The sequence below is a fragment of the Castor canadensis genome, chromosome 11 (genome assembly GCF_047511655.1).
Source record: "Castor canadensis chromosome 11, mCasCan1.hap1v2, whole genome shotgun sequence".
In the NCBI taxonomy this organism is placed as follows: Eukaryota; Metazoa; Chordata; class Mammalia; order Rodentia; family Castoridae; genus Castor; species Castor canadensis.
In genome coordinates this window covers 12,823,199-12,843,252 of record NC_133396.1, presented here as the reverse complement: position 1 = coordinate 12,843,252, position 20,054 = coordinate 12,823,199, and the positions used below count along the sequence as shown (strand labels likewise).

The 20,054-nt window shown below is 38.6% G+C and overlaps 1 protein-coding gene across 19 annotated transcripts in view; it reads left to right on the top strand.

The window, feature by feature from the left end:
• Positions 1–20,054, top strand: part of Cep112 (centrosomal protein 112) — a 459,140-nt gene that overhangs the window by 394,715 nt on the left and 44,371 nt on the right. The gene's annotated exons all lie outside the window — the stretch shown is intronic.

Genomic DNA, 20,054 nt, shown 5'->3' with positions numbered 1-20,054 from the left:
AACCCCTTGTTCCTTCCTATTATTGCTTATACTCTCTCTACAACAAAATTAGAGATAAGGGCAAAATAGTTTCTGCTGGGTATTGAGGGGGGGAGCGGGAGGGGGCGGAGTGGGTGGTAAGGGAGGGGGTGGGGGCAGGGGGGAGAAATGAACCAAGCCTTGTATGCACATATGAATAATAAAAGAAAAATGAAAAAAAAAATAAAATAAAAAAAAAATACTTAATTTTTAAATGGTATGCCAACACATATCAGAAAAACAAGACATTTAACTTCTAAATCATCCAAAAATCCTACACTTTTCATGTTTCCCACTCCCCTCTTCTTTCCACCTCTCTCAAAGGCAAATTATTGATAGTGTTTTTTCTGAATTCTTCAAGTGGAAACATCTGAGCATATTTTTAGGGCTAAGGGAACAGTCATACTTTCAGGCTTTACCCAAATAAGAACATTTGCTAGTCTATTCCCTTTCAGTTGCCAGTCCTGAAGCTAGAAGTTCTATGAAGTGGAATTCTGTTTCCTTTCTTCTTAAGATGTTTATCCAAGTTTTAAAGAATCATGTTGAAGTTGTATTATTTACTGACATAAAAATTCCTTTCATTTTCTCAATAAGCATAAATAGTCACCCCCCCAAAAAAAAAGGTAACTAAACCCTCCCCACATAAAGTCCATAGAATTTAATTCATACTAGTTTAGTACTGAAATAGATACTAATAGCTCATTAAAGGGGAGTATCACAATAGGATGAGTTCGAAGAGACACTTTGTCAGAATTTAATCATTGATTATATTCTCCAGAAAAGAAGTAAATACTTGATTGAGACTTAATTAGTAGAAGCAACTTCCAGTTAAATGTGATAACAGAATACCACATTTATACCCCAGTGCTCAGACTTAGTCACATATGGATAGTTGAAGAGATGAGCCAAATTTTATATTAATACAGAGTATTTTTAAAGAATGAGTCTGTCACCTTGAATGATTATCAGTGGATAAGTCCATTTGGTCAGCTTTTATTTCTTCCTGGCCAAAAAGTCATAGACACCATTAAACATTTTCACTTTGAGTCACCCATACCTTCACTAGAGCACAAATTCTCTAGCTGATAGCTTTCCAAGAAATAGTGTACAAGAAAATTAAAACTCCAAGGCTGGGAGAGTCTTGAAAAAAAGATTTGTGACAAAATATTTCAAAGCAGTGCTTTGTATTTATTATGTAGCATCTATAATGTATATCTAATATGCTGGGGGACACTGAATGAGAAGTATCTGCCTTTAGATTAAGCCCAAGAGCCAAGAGGAAGAACCCGACTCCAAGAGCTAGAGAGGAGAAAATGTTCATCAAAGGAAATGATAAAAATTAAGGACCATGCTTATTATATGACATTTCTGAAATTTAGCAAATAAGTTTAAAAACCTTTTTTTGTTTTATTTCCAGTGTCTTTTTGGAATTCTTCTGAGCTTCATTAGTTTTGTGTCTGTGAGGTCATCATGGTAGACCAGAGGGGATATGTACGTGCTGTGCACTACATACCCAGCCACTTGCCTGAGGCATGTGACATCCACTGAAAGGCTGTTTCAGGGGCAAGGCCAGTTTTTAAATTCATGGCAAAGACTTTTAAGTGTGATGTGGTTACAAGTCCTAAAATATACAGATTTTTTTTTTTAGCTGAGCAAATTATATTTCCCAATGAAAGCCCAGTCATGAAGGTTAGCATTTTTCTAGGAATTTTTTAAAAAACAGAGCATGTAAATATAAATTTTATTGCAGCTGAGAATGTCTTCAGGCTTGAAAAGTTTACAGAATTGTTTAGAAACTCCTGACTTCTGAAGGTTCAAAATGCAATTTTTATTTAAAGGTTATGGCAATAATAAATAATTTCTAGAATCCAGACCTGCAAGTCTCATAACTTTCTTACCCTAACACATTGGAGCAAGGTCTTCAGAATCCCATGGGCCCCCAAAATGCCCTTCTATAGCACTATGCCCTCTTACTGATTTCTTCCTCATAGTCTTAAGGTTCCCACTCTCTTTACTTCATTACTACCACCTTTTGAATTGATTACCTTACCAAGGTAATCAGGGAAAGATGTGTGATGTGTTCCTTGATTCTTAAACTCTGAACACATTTTCCAACAGAAACATTATTATAAATGGTAGATGGTTCTCACAGTACAGTCAGCACAATATAATATTTTGGACACAGACAGGTAAATAATCTTTTTCAGGTTTGTTTCTTCCCTTACAAACAAACTTTGTCTTGACTCTGAGAAGCCCCATCTTAGATTATTTTCCCCTCAGCCTCTTTCAGCCACGAAATTCTTAAGAGACTAGGACCATACCTACTCCTCCTGTTTTCTCACCACCCATTCATCGCTTGTTCTTTGCTTTATGCCCAGTGCCCAAATAGTAAGCCCTCAGTAAATTTTTGTTGAATGAAGCAATGGATTTGGCATTTCATCTACCAACCATAAAACCACATTCTTAGAAATGATCAACTTCCTCCTACATATTTTTAGGATTAGCAACAGCAGTAGTAGTGGTTGTTGTTGTTGAGATAGGGGCTATGTTGATGATGGTGACAAAGATGACAAATTCTGAACCCCCCCCAGCTCCCATGAGTTGTATTTAATTTTAACAAACACCTTCTAGAACTTCTCTGCTCCCTGAACTCCCCAGATTCCACACTATACTTAAAATTTCTCCTGTGGGCAAGTGCACTGGCTCTTTTCCTTCTGCCCCTGAGTTCTATGATGTTTTCAACTCTTCTTCCTCTGTTAGCAAACTCATTCATTCCTACCATTTTAACACTAATTATTACTCAGCAAAAGAACCACACTTTGAATGCCTGATTGTAGTTTCCTCTCAAGTTCCAAAATCAATAGGAACCTCTGTAAGAACAATCTCTTTGTATCTAGAACTCAACACATTTCCTCTCCATTCCTTCTATACCTGACTTAAACGGTGTCTCAGCTGATTATTTTACTTCCTGGCTTCTGCCATCACATCAGTTGTTTTTGTGCCCTGCATTAATCTTTATTTTTCAAATTACTACTTTGCTCCTGGACTCTTCCGGGGGCACCTTGCTCACTCTGGTCCAACACCTTCATTCCTTGCCATGTAGATAAGTCAGCCACATGTCTATATAGACCTTTCCTCCTTTCTATCACCCCAGCTGCTCAGCTGGCCCACATAAACCCAAAGTATCAGAGTAGATGATTTTTGCTGTCTAAACATCTCACTGTTTCTTATATATAAATATTTGATGATGCTGTTTCTTTTACCAGAATCTTAGGTTGTTTGATTTTATATTTCAGACATGCATGAATTTGAAATAATAATATAATGTATATACCTCCGAAGAATAGGTTGATAAAATGAATAATGGAGTTGAGCTTTTCAGAGGGGAGGAGACAAAGGTGCCAATAGAATAACCAGGGACAAAGGTGGCTAAATAATGAAGTCCTATAATTGTAGGAGTTGGAGCAAGGGAGAAGAACTAGGCCTGCAGTCACAATCAGAAATGACAGATGAAGGGAAAAGAGTAAACCAACAGAGATATATAGTGGTAGGGAATGGTCATCTTCATCTAAATGGTCCATAATTATAAAAATGCTAATATCATATAGACCAAAAAATAAGATCATAAAATACCTGATGTGTTGACTTCTTTGCATTTTGATCAGTTAGGTTATCAAAAACTAAAATAAATTAGATGTAGCAGATAGAATTAACTAAAAATGTAAATTTTAGTTGACTAAAAAATACATGTATATATACAAATATATGTTTTATATTATGCATGTATATGCATAAATACACATTCACACATATCTGCATCTATAGTAGAGAGAGATTATATGTGGAGCCCAAAGGATCATGCTCTCTTGGGAAGCATCAAATCTATTTTGAAGAGAACATGGAGGATGCTTGCATAATTTAGGTATGGGGCATAGGCAAGGTTTAGGGAACTGTATTCAAAAGCCCCCTTAGAAGAGTGGCCTACAAGTTGTGCACAAGTGAAGAATGGGAAAAACAGAAGACAGAAGAGGTCATTTAGGTGTTCTTAAGCCCCTTGAAGATGAACTTATGGAAGAAGGAAAGTGAATTGACTTTACATGGAAGAAAATAATAGCTTTTAAAGAATTTGAGGAAGAGAAGTGAACTATATTTGTGAAATATTTGAGTTTTTTTCCATCATTGAGTGTGTTTTGTAGGAATCAGTGTTAGTATAGCTCTTAAAATAACTTCTAAATTGTTCTTGAGACAGTATAGGTTTTTCTACAATAGCTATATTTAGATTTTCCTATGTTTTTGTTTCTAAACTTAATATAATTTGTATCCTTTGGAGATTTGAACTTGTAGTTGCCCAAAATAAAAACAGCAATTTCAGAAGGCTATGCAATAATTTAACTTCTATCAGCAGGCTCTAGTTGTCTGCATACCTGGTTTGCCCTAGACCACCACTATCTGCTCAAAAGGCCTGCTCCGAGTGCCTTGCGCGTTATGGATTTCTGTAAAGCTGCCAGAATACTTGGTTGCTGTGTGTCATCTACCCAACTTATTATAAAGCTCAGGAACCCAAAACACACACAAGAAAAGTAAAAATGATCGATGTGTAGCGATTACAGTGTAGCTTGGGTGGTCAGTATACCATACGTCATGTTCTCACTTATTTTGTGCCCTATATCTGCCTTTCATATTTTTTATGCTCAGGTGTTTTCCTCCCTGATCTAACATTAACTAACTCAGCTTGGCATAGGTGATCTGAGGCACAAATTCAAACTTCATTATGGTTCTATGCTGCTGATAAGCACAGCTCTGTTCCCTGTCCCACAGCACCCGCCTACACAGAAGACAAACTCGCTCACATCTTCTCATCAAAAGTAAAAATTAGAGCAGGATCCAGACAGTTCTAACCCAGCTTTCTTTCTAGGACTATTTTGGTCACTATTTACATTTGCTGGTGAGCAAGCAGAAAGGCTTTTTTTATTGCTCAAAACCCTTTTACAGCCCCACAGCACAGCAGAAATTACATGTTTGTCTGGGCTTTGCCAGTCAGATGGAAGAGGGTGGTGACAACACAATGAGGACGGTGATGCAGATATCCCTGTCCTGCTTTATGTTATTTCTGCAAACATTTTCAATTTGCTGTATTTCAAAAGTACTTGGAACTATTCCTGCCTGAGTTATAAGCAATATTAGACAGCATTTCTCCAGGCTACTTTTCACCTGACATATAAATACAGAATACTTCAGTCTCTTCCAAGACCTAAAAGAAGTGGATAAGAAGGTGCTTATTTTCTGTCTTACTTTTCATTGTCTGTATGTCATGTCCATGACTTCACATTATGATGATTGTGCCATGGAGGTAGAGATCATTAATTCCATCCCCTGATTTCCCTCATTTACAGCATCTCATATGCTGCTCCGCTGAGCACAGTAGGCATTCAGTACCTGTTAATTGAGCGCAAGGTGGTAGCAAGACTCCTTTCCAACATGCTGACTCTCAGATGTTGGTGTGCGGGTGGCATTGCCCCCTGATGAAGTAGGGAAGGGCCCTGGGCACACAGCACTAGGCAGACCCTTTGATGAAAATTAAACTGAGCAGTAGGTGTCTCTGGGTTGTGGGGGGATGGTGGTCGTGGGTTTTCTTTTTTGTTTTGCTTCCACCCTTGTACTTAGCCAAAATGTGTTCGGTGAGCACACATTCCTTTGATCATGGGGCTGGGTATGGTGCTCGGTCATATGGCTGTTTAACCATGGAAGTGATACATGGGGCATAAGGTAGAATCTGTTTGCCCTGCCAGTCTCATGAATGGGCTCCCAGCCCTCTGCAGTCCTCATTCTTTGTTGCCATTTGTTCATTTTTGTGACTATAGAGGAGGATGGAAATTTATGTTCAAAATGTTTCTATTTTACAAATGTTTTGACTCCAATAGTTGGTAAAACCCTGATGAATTTTCAGAAAGCTTGAGAATTCTGGCTTGGTCAGCACTACACAATTAGATGGCCCTCATCTAGAGTTCCCATAAGAAAAATAATTATAAAAACCTAAAAAAAGAAAAGTATAATATAAAATTATACGGGTAAACATGACTGACCATTTCTTAATGCCCACTGTGGTAAAATAATAGTAACTGATGTCTATTGAGTTCTTGTGTGTGTTAACATTGTGTTTTCATGTGCTAATCCTCATGGCAACCTTATGACATCAGTACTAGTATGATTCCTTTAGTATGATTCCATTTACAAATGGATAAACTGAGGCCCAAAGAAGTTATAATAACTTGTCCAAAGTCTCAACTTGCAGAGTTGGAATAACGATTCAAGCTCAGACAGACAGACTGGAAAACCTGAGTGCTTATAAGTACTATAGTATACATTGAATGCTCCACTGCTAGACTAAATGGCCTCTGTAATATTAGAAACTCAGTTTCTCACACAGCAGTTGAATTCATTGCTTGAAGATGACAAGGAGGACTGGTGGAGTGGCTCAAGTGGTAAAGCGCCTGCCTGGCAAGCATGAGACCCTGAGTTCAAACTCCAGTACTGGAAAAAAAAAAAAAAAAGACAACAAGGAGGACATTTTCCTAAATGCTTCAATGTGATGCAGATGGAAACAGGTACAGAGTTAATATGACTTGCCTGTGGTCAGGCTGCTGCTGAGTGAGAAAGTGGTGCACAGGTTCCTAGTACATTCTTTCCACCAAGCCATGCTACTCACCAAAATGTCTTTACAGGTAGTTGATTGTCATATTGCATGCATGCATTTGGATTTTTAGTTCGTTTGTTTGTTTTGCTTAAGTGATTGGCTTTACAGGAATTAGTTTTAAATGGAAGCCTCTATTTTCACTTTTTGGTGCAAGCTACTACCTGGGTGACCAGCTCATGATGGAGGAGAGTAAGCTAGGGCCTCGGATGGCCTGCACAGCTTTAAACTACAGAGAAATCCAGACTTTACACTGTAACATCCAGCCTGCCATAAGCTCTCCCCAAATGTTCTAAGGCCTCCAAATCTTCGGCTGCTCTTGCCCAGAATTTTCTATGCAAATATACCTCCAGGTTTGTGCTGAAGTGTCTTCTGTTGCACTCTTGCACACACAGGCAGGTTGGACTGGGAGAAACCAGATCTGCTGTTAAACATGCCATCTAGAGCAAGGGAAGAAAGGAAATTAGATACGTGTTGACGTTATCATTTCCTTGTGCCACGTGCACATATCAATACCATACATTCACACCTCACCTCATTCTAAAAAGGATTTCAAGTGACATGGAGATGCATATGATACCACAAGACTGAAGGCAGCAAGTAAGAAAATCAAGGTCAAACAAAGTGATAGGAAAATAATATGAAACCAGGAAGAGGATTAGTAAACAACATACCTGCCATAAAGTCTAATAAAACTGCTGAGTGTAGGCTTACCCATTAAGTCGCCTCCATAGTGGCTAAAGGTAAGGGCAAATCAAGTAAGTTTCAGTAGTCAGTGTCCTCCTTAGCAACCAAATCCCATCCTTAGAAGGAGCACAATTTTTCCTAGCACTGAGAACTGAGAGGAATTTCACCTGTATTACATGCAAAGAAAGACACACTGGATGATAAGTGCTTCTCGCCCTTGAAAGTACCTGCAGGTCACCTGGGATTGTTGGTAAGATGCAGGCTCTGATGCTGTCAGTCCAGAGTTGGACTCAAGATCTTACAATGCTGCTGGTTGGTAGATCACACATTGAATAGCAGGATGCATTCTAGGGAGTTGAAATTCTTTCGTAAGTGATGAAAAACTATTGAAGACTTTTTAGCAGAGGAGGAGCCAAGTCAAGATTGTGTTTTGGAAAGACCATTGGCAACAGATAGAAGAAAGATTGGAGAGCAAAGGAAGATGAGTAGAAATTGGATGAACATCCAATTTCTCAAGGTTGTTTCCCTCTCTCTTTTTTTTTTTTTTTACTGTAATAGGATTTGAACTCAGGGCCTCCCACTTCCTAGACAGGTGCTCTACCACTTGAGCCATTCTGCCAGCCCTTTTCTGTGTTGGTTGTTTTCAAGATAGGATCTCTCAAATTATTTTGCCTGGTCTGGCTTTGAACCAAAATCCTCCTGATGTCTGCCTCCTGAGTAGCTATGATTACAGGCCTGAGCCACTGGTGCCCCACTCTCAGGGCTATTTCTTTCTTTCTTTTTTTCTTTTATTCATATGTGCATACAATGTTTGGGTCATTTCTCCCCCCTCCCCCCCAGCCTCTTCCTTACCCCCCCCCGCCCCCTCCCTTTTCCCCTCACCCCCTCACTACCAGGCAGAAACTGTTTTGCCCTTATCTCTAGTTTTGGTGAAGAGAGAGTATAAACAATAGGAAGGACCAAGGATTTTTGCTAGTTGAGATAAGGATAGCTATACAGGGAGTTTACTCACATTGCTTTCCTGTACATATGTGTTACATTCTAAATTCTTCTCGAACTAACCCTTTGTCTAGTTCCTGGTCCCCTTCTCCTATTGACCTCTGTCACTTTAAAGTATCTGCATTAGTTTCTCTGCATTGAGGGCAACAAATGCTATCTAGTTTTTTGGGTGTCTTACCTATCCTCATACCTCCCTTGTGTGCTCTTGCTTTATCATGTGATCAAAGTCCAATCACCTTGTTGTGTTTACCCTTGAACTAATGTCCGCATATGAGGGAGAACATATGATTTTTGGTCTTTTGGGCCAGGCTAACCTCACTCAGAATGATGTTCTCCAGTTCCATCCATTTACTTGCGAATGATAAGATTTCATTCTTCTTCATGGCTGCATAAAATTCCATTGTGTATAAATACCACATTTTCTTAATCCATTCGTCAGTGGTGGGGCATCTTGGCTGTTTCCATAACTCAGCTATTGTGAATAGTGCTACAATAAACATGGGTGTGCAGGTGCCTCTGGAGTAACCTGTGTCACATTCTTTTGGGTATATCCCCAAGAGTGGTATTGCTGGATCATATGGTAGATCTGTCTAGATTTTGAAGAAGCCTTCAAATTTTTTTCCAGAGTGGTTGTACTAGTTTACATTCCCACCAGCAGTGTAAAAGGGTTCCTTTTTCCCCCGCATCCTCACCAACACCTGTTGTTAGTGTGTTGCTAATGATGGCTGTTCTAACAGGGGTAAGGTGGAATCTTAGTGTGGTTTTAATTTGCATTTCCTTTATTGCTAGAGATGGTGAGCATTTTTTCATGTGTTTTTTGGCCATCTGAATTTCTTCTTTTGAGAAAGTTCTGTTTAGTTCACTTGCCCATTTCTTTATTGGTTCATTAATTTTGGAAGAATTTAGTTTTTTGAGTTCCCTATATATTCTGGTTATCAGTCCTTTGTCTGATATGTAGCTGGCAAATATTTTCTCTGTGGGTGGTCTCTTCAGTTTAGAGACCACCATTTCTTTTGTTGAGCAGAAGCTTTTTAGTTTTATGAAGTCCCATTTATCTATGCTATCTGTTAGTTGCTGAGCTGCTGGGGTTCCATTGAGAAAGTCCTTGCCTATACCTATTAGTTCCAAATTATTTCCTACTCTTTCCTGTACCAACTTTAGAGTTTGGGGTCTGATATTAAGGTCCTTCATCCATTTTGAGTTAATATTGGTATAGGGTGATAAACATGGATATAGTTTCAGGTTTTTGCAGACTGCTAACGAGTTTTCCCAGCAGTTTTTGTTGAAGAGGCTGTCTTTTCTCCATCATGTATTTTTAGCACCTTTGTCAAAGATAAGTTGGTTATAGTTGTGTGGCTTCATAACCGGGTCCTCTATTCTGTTCCACTGGTCTTCATGTCTGTTTTTGTGCCAGTACCATGTTGTTTTTATTGCTATTGCTTTGTAATATAGTTTGAAGTCAGGTATTGTGATTCCTCCAGTGTTGTTCTTTTTACTGAGTATGTCTCAGGGCTATTTCTTACTATCCTCCTCCATGTAGACTGATGCGCACACTCAGAGCATAGACTTCCACATGGGACCAGGTGATAGGTTTAGCCACAAATTAAATTTTGAATATTTAAGAATTATTATTTATCTTGCAAATCTTTCTGATTATTATTATTATTAGTTCATTAATCTTTTTGATAGAATTAAACTGCAGAAAATTTTATGTTTTGCCCTCTAGCAAGAACCTGTAGCTCACATCCTGTCTCCCTATTAAGGGGAAATTATTGTTATGTTCCACTCTCATCTGCAGAAGGGCGAGGGGAGTGAAGAGGACCATGCCATCCCGCAGGCAAGGAACAGTGCACAAAGAGAACTGCAGCAAGGGGCTGAAGCTGGAGAGGGTGTGTGAATTCAAATGAGGGATAATCCCAGACAAGAATAAGATACCACTTGGAGGATGAGGTCAGGCAACACCCACATCCAGTCTTGTTCATCATCAGAGACACTGGTGTAGGAGGCTAGTACCAAGGTCTCCCAGCTAGAGTTCGGGTCCCTATGTCAAAGACAAGTGGGAATAAAAGTACCTTGATAGCAAGTCACTGAATGGTGCTGTGGAATGCTTTAGATATGTCCTGCCTTAGATTAAATTGCTTTTAGGAAGCTTTCAAATTTCTGTTGAGAATAAATTAAATGGATTAAGGCTTTTGGTGCAATTTAAAGTGACTATGGGACTAGAGTGACCTAAAAAATCAAGGCACCTTTCTGAGTTTTCTCCATGGGGCAAGAGAAGAGCTGCTTCCACTAAGCAGGATTAAAGGAACAGTGGGAGAAACAGAGAGAGGCTTTCATGATTATACTTCTCGAGTCCTGCAGGTTCACCATGCCAGTTTCATATGCATAGGGGAAAAGACATGGTGATTATATTTGAGTACACAGACTATGGAACTTTCCTTTCCTTCTTGATGCTTTTCTATTTTTCTTCAGTTAGCATATATTATTTATAATCGGAAGTAAAACTTGAATTTTTTAATTGATATTAGTCCTGGAACAGGGTTTAGTCAACTGATAGGAGATGGAATGGCTGTCCAGAAGTCAGACTATCAAGCTGTACTAACAGTGAGGAAACAGAGATTTGAAAAACTTAGTTTTAAAGGTTAAATTTGTTTCAAGGACCCTGATCATGTCATGCACTAAACAGATTTTGTCAGTTTTGAAGAGAAACACTATATTTTAAGTTTTAGGTGTTTGGTTTGTGGCTGTTCATTTCAAAGAAGTCGTGTAAGGCTTATGGTTTTAGTTACAAAGACAGTTGATTAGTAAAGAAAAGCCTTTGATGAAAAGTTAAGGTTGAACAAATTTTCATCTACACTATTGAAATTTTGGCCACACTGCCAAGAGCCAGTTTGGTTTTTGCTTAAAAATGTATTTTGACTATTTGCATCCCTACATAAAATGAGGTTTTTTTTCTTTGATTCATATGTGCATACAATGTTTGGGTCATTTCTCCCACCTGTGCTGAGTTTTTTTATTCAAGCTAGTTCTTACATAATTCCTGCTTTCCCTTACACATTATTTTCTGTGATTAAAGTTACTTTGAAAGGTGTTAAAACATTATTAAATTTTTCTTTATAGGATATATTTTTGTCCATTGTGTACTACTAGTGCTAAAGGAGAAAATGCATTACAGTTCTACAGTAGTGATTATTAATTCCATAATTTAAGAAGACTTTTAATCCTTTACATTCTCTTAACTCATGTGGGAAAAGAAACCATACCTTTAAAAAAAAGTCCAGCTAGAATCTTCTGAAATTTGCAAATGAAAAAGCCCAAATCAAATTAGATGCCTCAAAATGTCATCATTAATATAATTCTCACTTTGTATGTAGGAGCATAAGTGTACAGCCTCATTAGTGTACATTCATAAGTAATACTCATTTACTCTATACTCACTGTCAGTGAGTTTCATTTCCCAAGAGAATGGCCTTTTTAAACCAGTGGTCTTTATTTCTCAAAAGAAGAAATTCAAATGGCCAGAAAACACATGAAAAAATGCTCACCATCTCTAGCAATAAAGGAAATGCAAATTAAAACCACACTAAGATTCCACCTCACTCCTGTTAGAATAGCCATCATCAGCAACACCACCAACAACAGGTGTTGGCGAGGATGCGGGGAAAAAGGAACCCTCTTACACTGTTGGTGGGAATGTAGACTAGTACAACCACTCTGGAAAAAAATTTGGAGGCTACTTAAAAAGCTGGACATCGATCTACCATTTGATCCAGCAATACCACTCTTGGGGATATACCCAAAAGACTGTTACTCCAGAGGCACCTGCACATCCATGTTTATTGCGGCACTATTCACAATAGCCAAGTTATGGAAACAGCCAAGATGCCCCACCACTGACGAATGGATTAAGAAAATGTGGTATCTATACACAATGGAATTTTATGCAGCCATGAAGAAGAACGAAATGTTATCATTCACTGGTAAATGGATGGAATTGGAGAACATCATTCTGAGTGAGGTTAGCCTGGCTCAAAAGACCAAAAATCGTATGTTCTCCCTCATATGTGGACATTAGATCAAGGGCAAACACAACAAGGGGATTGGACTATGAGCACATGATAAAAGCGAGAGCACACAAGGGAGGGGTGAGGATAGGTAAGACACCTAAAAAACTAGCTAGCATTTGTTGCCCTTAATGCAGAGAAACTAAAGCAGATACCTTAAAGCAACTGAGGCCAATAGGAAAAGGAGACCAGGAACTAGAGAAAAGGTTAAATCAAAAAGAATTAACCTAGAAGGTAACACCCACGCACAGGAAATCAATGTGAGTCAATGCCCTGTATAGCTATCCTTATCTCAACCAGCAAAACCCCTTGTTCCTTCCTATTATTGCTTATACTCTCTCTACAACAAAATTAGAGATAAGGGCAAAATAGTTTCTGCTGGGTATTGAGGGGGGGAGCGGGAGGGGGCGGAGTGGGTGGTAAGGGAGGGGGTGGGGGCAGGGGGGAGAAATAAACCAAGCCTTGTATACACATATGAATAATAAAAGAAAAATGAAAAAAAAAAAAGAAGGAATGTTTATGCAGATCCAAAAAAAAAAAAAATAAACCAGTGGTCTTTAAAGTCCCTCAATGCCAAAAATAGTTCCTGACCTCATGAAAAATATAGCCAATCAAATAAATGTAAAACCATAGCACTGCCAGGAGCTGCACAACATAGACTCCATAGTGCTGTGAAGACCACAGCGGCCTGCTGGGAAAGTTGCTCTGAGAAGCTGAGATGGATTGGATGTGTGAAGGGAGGTGATTAGGTGTAAAGTGGCAAAATCATGCTCCACATAGAACAGAATGTGGAAGCTCTGTGGTAGGAGAGAGGCCAACATGGCTGTCCATAGGAGTGTACCTCTCTTCTCCTCAGGTGAAGTGCCATTCCAAGCCTCTGTGTTCTGCCTCCTTTTGCAGGACTGCCTGTGCTCACCCTAGTCCAGGTCCTGCTGCATGGGCTGCACCATCATTGGTCAGCATACTGCCATTGCCTCTGATTTACCTCTGCACATGCTATTTTCTTAGAAACAGTTCTTCCTTCCCACCTTCTGCCTATCAAAATTATGGCTGTTCCTCCAGGCTCTTCCCAGTGCTACTTTCTTCCTGTAAACTTTCTCAATCTCATTGTGCTTTTTTCCCTATGTCATTTTCTGTTTATAGCTTTCTTTTCAATTTTAATATAGAAAATTTTTCAAACGTCACCAAAAGTAGAGAGGATAGAATCATGAATTCCTATGTATCTATCATCCACTTCAGTAACTGTCAAGCTTTGACATTTGCTTTATCTCTTCTCTCTCTTTCATAGCTAAAATATTTTAAAGGAAATTTCAGACATCATATCATTTTACCCTGCATATTCTAGAATGCCTCTCAGAAAACATGGACATTGTCTTCCACAGACCAAGTCCCATTGTCATACCTGGGAAAGTTAACCGTTAACCTTTTAGCACTGTCTAGTATCTGTTTCATAATTAGGTATCCCACATTGACTTTAAAATGCAATTTTATGGTTGATTTGTATGAATCAGAATCTAGGAAGAATGCACACATTTCATTTCATTGTTAACTCTTTTATGTCTTTTTAAATCTAAAGCATACCCTACCTCGCTTTTGTGCCATGCCATTAACGGTTTGCAGAAGTAGATCAGGTGTCCTGCAGAATGTCCCACATTCTGGATTTATCTGTTTCCTTCCTTGTGGTGTCTTTGAACTTCTTCCTCTGTTCTTTTCTTTTCCATTTGTTCTCTCAATTGACCGCTAAGACACTGCTCTCCTGCTTTTTGTCCTCATCACATACCTTCTATGATAAGGTCAGCTCCTTAAAAGATGAGAATACATCTCATCCAACGTTGTACCTTCCATATGACATCTAATGCATTGCATGTACTCAAAAACATTACTCAATTGCATTATTGGAAAGACTTTTGATTCCTCTTAGAGCCAAAATATGAATTGGGGCATTTTCTCAATCTGAAGAAATTTACATTAGAGATTAAGTTGCCAGAAAAATCTTCCCAATAATGTAGGTCACTGTTTTCTCATTTGCATTGAAAGAATTCCAGTGTAACTTAAAATGGCACATTCTCATAGCTAAATATTTCTATACTTTGGAACATCTTAAAACAATGAAATGAAATTTCCAAGCATTCTCTGTAGGTCCATGTAGAAGTGATCTCAGAAATCAATCATGCATAGCTTTCAGTGGGAAAAACCAGGTCACTAATCATTTCTTCTGATCAGGAGAACTGAATTTTGCTTAGTAGTTCAGAAATCAAACCAAATGACTGACTATAAAAACACTGTCACGTGTATGCTTTGTTGTTGATAACTAGCTGCAATCTGAGCTTTAATAACTAGAAGGGAGTGGAAGAAACTTCAAAAGGTTGCATGATAAATGTTTTTGACAATGTGTCAGCTGAACATTAAACAGGATCTTTGTAAATCCTCTCATTCTAAGTGGTTTAAATGGAAAGTTTTAAACTTCTTCCTTCATAAGTATGGGTTCCAGATATCACAGAATCCGAAGGTTAAAAAAAGAAAAACACTTTATCTGGAATAGATGATTTCCATCCCCTGTGTGAATGTAGGGCTGTGGGAAACAGGCTCACCTAAGGCTCTGTACCTCCCCATCCAAGCATTTTCTCTTTCATCATCTAAGAATAGTCCATCATTATATTGGAATGACCTCCTTTATAGCTTGATATGACCACATATACAAAATTAGAGAAATGCTAATAAATAAATAGAAAAGTGTAACATTCCCCTAAGACTGTTCTCCATATCGTCTAATAAGGAGTATACTGCTGGTCCTCACATGGAAAAATGAGGTCTCATAGAACTTGGTGGTATGAAAGGAGTGTGTGTGTGTGTGTGTGTGTGTGTACATGCATGTGTGTATGTGTGTTTCAAGATAAAATGTGTAAAATAGGAAGTTTCTTCCCATGTATATTAGTTTCCTTAGGCTGCCATAATGAAGAACCAAACACTAGGTGGCCTGAAATAAGAGAAAACTATTATCCAACAGTTCTGGAGGCCAGGAGTCTGAAATCAAGGTGTGGACAGGCCCAGCCTCTGTCTGAAGGCTTCTGGTGTGTCCCAGAAATTCTTTTTCTTTTTCTCCTGCCCCTTCCCCTCTCCCCTCCCCTTTTTCTCTCCCCTCCTTCACATCCTCTCCTCTTCGTGCTGTGGTTTGTATTTAGAGCCTCATTCTTACTAGACAAAAATCACTTGAGCTATACCCCCAGCCCTGTTTGCTTTCCTTATTTTTCAGATAGGGTCTCACTTTTGCCTGGGGCAGTCTTGAACCATGAGCCTTCTGCCTCTACCTCCTGAGTAGCTGAGATTACAGTACATACCACCATACCTAGCCCCAGAAATTCTTAATGTTCCTTGTCTTATAGATGTGTCACTTCTGGCTCTATCTCTGTCATCACACCCAGCATCTTTCCAAGTGTCTTCTCCTCTTCTGGTGAGAACATCTATCATATTGGTCCCACTCTACTCAGAGTGACCTCATCTAATTACATCTGCAAGGATCCCGTTTTCAAATGAGGTCACCATCAGAGACCCTGGGGTTTAGGACTTTAGAATATCTTTTTGGAGGATATTATTCAACCATAACTCAATTTTGGCACCACACACTGACAGAGAAGCCATTAGCATCATTATTACTTCTTTTTTCTTTTGTTTTCATTCATTCTAATTATTTAAAGATTAAATGTCTTAAAAGCAAGCCCAGAGCATTTTGGGTCACTGAATGGTTTTGAAGGAAGGAGACATTAGCATGGGCAGATGGGCAGCATTCTAGATAAGATAGAGACACAGGGTTCATAGAGCAAGATGGATCTGTGTCTAATGGTAGAAAAGGTGGAGGTCGAGAGACCAAGAGTAGCCGATGCCCTGGAAGCAGTACCATCATGCCATCTTCCACCCTCACCCCCCAGGGTCAAGATGACCTGCAGCCATTTCCTCTCTGCCCCCTGCAAGACTTTCTAGCTGGGCATTCTCAAGCAACCTCCAGAAGCATTAGCTGCTTCTTGTGATGTGAAGTTTCTACCCAGAAGGGTATTGCAATAGGAGATGAAGTATTTAAAGTCCCTTGCACAATATTTGACACAGAAAGTAGCATGTCCACTTCAAAGTTCATATCTTAGCACCGTAAGAAAGAAGTCTACATGGATAAATGCAGCTAGTTAAGGAGGGGATTCAGAGTTAAATGGAGGGAATTTAACCTTGACTGGGCAAGCATGTAGATGACAACCTGGGTCCTCCTGGTATGCAGGATCAGACCCCTAGGGAAAGTATGGAATGGTGTGGACCTGGAGGGAGTCATTTCAAATAGAAGTCGAAGGAACCTGGGCAACTATCAAAGAGTGAGGACTGAGAGAGAAGGGAGTCATAGATAACTGAGAGATTTAAACCTAAGTACCTGAAAGAATAGCCATGCCATTGATCAGGACATATGGGAGGGAAGGTGGTTAAGGGAGAAAATCATGAATTTGGTCTTGAGCTTGTAAAGTTTGAGGTAATGTGAGGCATTCATGTGCACAGTTGGAGATGTCAAATTTGGGGACTTTGTGAGGCAGTTTCTATGGAAATGAGTATTAGGAACCTTCAGCAGGCAAGGCTAGTTAGCACTAGGGCCCATTGCTCAGGGAAAGCTGGATGGTGTAATATGCATTCCAAGTCAAATTTATAAAATTGATTCATTATCCAAAGGAGACAGTGTACAGAGAGAAGAGTGGAAGGGAAAGTCCTTGTTTGGGAGATACCCACTACTGAAAGGGAAAAGGAGGAGCAGAAAAGGGGGAAAAACAATCCTGATTGTGATGTCAAAAGAAAGGATTTCTGGAAGGAGAGGGTTTCAACAGTGTCCAATGCAACAGAGATCCAAAGAAAAAGACAAGGGAAAGGCTACTGGATTGGCAATGCAAAGATCATGGCTGACTTTGTAGAGAACAAGCTTCATAAAGTGTTGGAAACCAGAATCAAATTATATAGAAGGAAGTTAGCTGATGGGGGAGAAATATGAGGAGCAGAGTTAAAACATTTGAGAACTATGGCCATTCAAAGCAAAAACAAAACTAGCAAACAATATAGCCATCTTAGAATAAGAGAGTGTCAGGGTTGAAAGGCCCATAAAGGTGTCTCAGCCATCCATCCTTCATACAACATGTGAAGGACAAGAAGGCCCATGTCTAGAGGAATCTCAGGGGAGTCAGGCTGCCAGTGTGCCTGTGGAGGGGACTCAGTCACTGAAGTCAGAAGCCCTGTTCAACCTTTGGAATTTGGGAAAAGAATCATGATAGATGTGTTATCTTGAGAAAACCAGAAGGGATCCCACTTCTGACACAAAAGAGCAGAGCTGGGTGAAACTGTTATTTTCTCTAATGCCTTAGTAAGAGGAAATGTAGTTTGGAAGGGAAAAAAATCTGAAAAATTGTAGTGGGAATACCCCAGCTATTTTAAATGAAAGGTTTGGCTGATGTTACCAGTAAATACCTATTACCATAGTGTAAATAATACTTTATAAGCATCTCAGAGATCACTTTTAAAATATGGGAGAGGTAGTTGTTGCCCTTATGAAGCTCATAGTTTAAAATGAGATAAAAAAATCTGATAACAGGTAAATATGTTATCTTATAAGACATACAAGTATTTGGTGAGAAATAGACATTTTCTCTAAATTTGAAATGTTTCATAGACAAAATGAATCTTGACTTCAGTTTTAATAGGGGAGAAATTCATGGTTTGGTGGAGGGAATTTGGAATGATGCTGCAAGCTCAAGGATGGCAACTGTGAATGGTTAGCATTGTAAGAAAGTCAAAATTTAAGTCATGGGTCCCCCTCTTCCCTGGGTTCATGCAGGAGGACACTGTTCTCTGAGGTTTTGACAGTTATACTCTGTTCTGCAATGACAACTCAAGTTTGAGTGGTTATCACACTGGCCAGATCCTGAAAAATCCTAGCTGTGGTTCTTGAACCTGATCCTCGATTTCTACCACCCAAGATAAGAACTTGTTCACAAGTGAAGCAGTCTGAAGCGACAGGAGGAGAGGTATGCTTTGAATTTCCTGAGTAGAAATAGGCTGACTTCTTAAAAGCACATGTGGGTAATGTAGGATGGTCTTCTGTGTGACTAGGGAAACATTAATGAGGTGCGTTAGGAGATTCCAGCTTCCTTAGATCATCAAAGTCTTGAAATAACATGATTTCCTCCCCTGGAACTTCTGTTAAGACCAGGAAACACTTAACTTTTTTTAAAAAAAGAAAAGGTGCATTTTTAGGACTTTTGAAGGAAATCCTTTAGGAATTTTAAAGGACTGAAAATAGATGTGAGAGAAAGAGAGAAGAAAAGAGAAAAATGAATACTTTCGAATTCTTGAAATTCTAGTCTTGTACTTTACATTGGCCTAATATTTTTGCCTTTTATGTTGAATCAGTAACTTAGTAAGCTCATATTCAAATGCAGTTTCTCATGCATGTGCTTTGTTGTAACAGTTACTAAAAAGTTTTCACCTGAAAGGAATTTTGCCTTATGTGAAAAGTAACGTATGTATTGGATTAAAATCCCCAGAGATCTTCTTTTCTTCACACCAGTATCACAAGAAAGACTGAATTATGAAGGGTTTTTTTTTTAAGTACTTTCTTGAAATGTAGAGAAAAAAATTAAAAACCTGCATGTAAGCCATAAAGGAAAAAATTGTACTGTTGTGAATACATTAGTGTCCTACAGTAGCCGTGGCTGGGTTTGCTTTAGATCTTCAGTGTGAATGGCTCTCCATTACTATAGAATCACTAATAAAACGTTTTGAATGGTTTGTTATTCATCCTGGGTAGTTCTGAATGAAGAAATCACTTTAAAAGAGATCTTGAGTGGCATTTCAGCTAAGGAAGACTTGTTACTTTTGTTAGTAGGTTTAGCCTATTTAAAAATAATAATAAACCAGAGCTATAGTGGCCTCCATAAAGAGCCAGTGAGACCACCCAGTAAAAATGTTACACTCAGCCATTGTATCATCTTCAGTAGCCCCAGATTTATATCTCCTTGTGTGGGGAACAGGGCTTTGTCATCTTCCTTTGTCCTAGTCATTTAAGATGTGATTCTATAAGAAAAGTGGGGAAGGGAGAGTCTATAAATCTGACATGAAATTAGAATGCTATTTTATTACTTTTATTTGTATTTCATCTTAGCTTGCAGTTAGCAGTATTGGAAAGAAAAATATTTACCATTTCTATTTCAATTTGCATGTCAAAGAAAATCTACTCAGAAATATTATCAGCACCATTTATAGACTGAATCAGAGTGATGTTGCTTAAACAAATGTGGGCATTATTAAAAAGGCAAGTAAGGGTTAGATAGAGTCACCCCTATTTCACCTTGATAATTAGTGTCTCTTCACTAGTCACAGATTAGGTGTCATTTCTGTTTAATGGATCAACCAACTAGTGGAAGATATGTTTATATCAAGATGTTTTAATCTTTAACATATTTTTATGATGCAAATTTTTAATTCATCTTACATGTTTTAAATAGAAAATAGACCATTGCCATTAAAAACTAAACCTTGAATTTTATTTTATATAAGTTTTATCTCAATAAAAATATGAA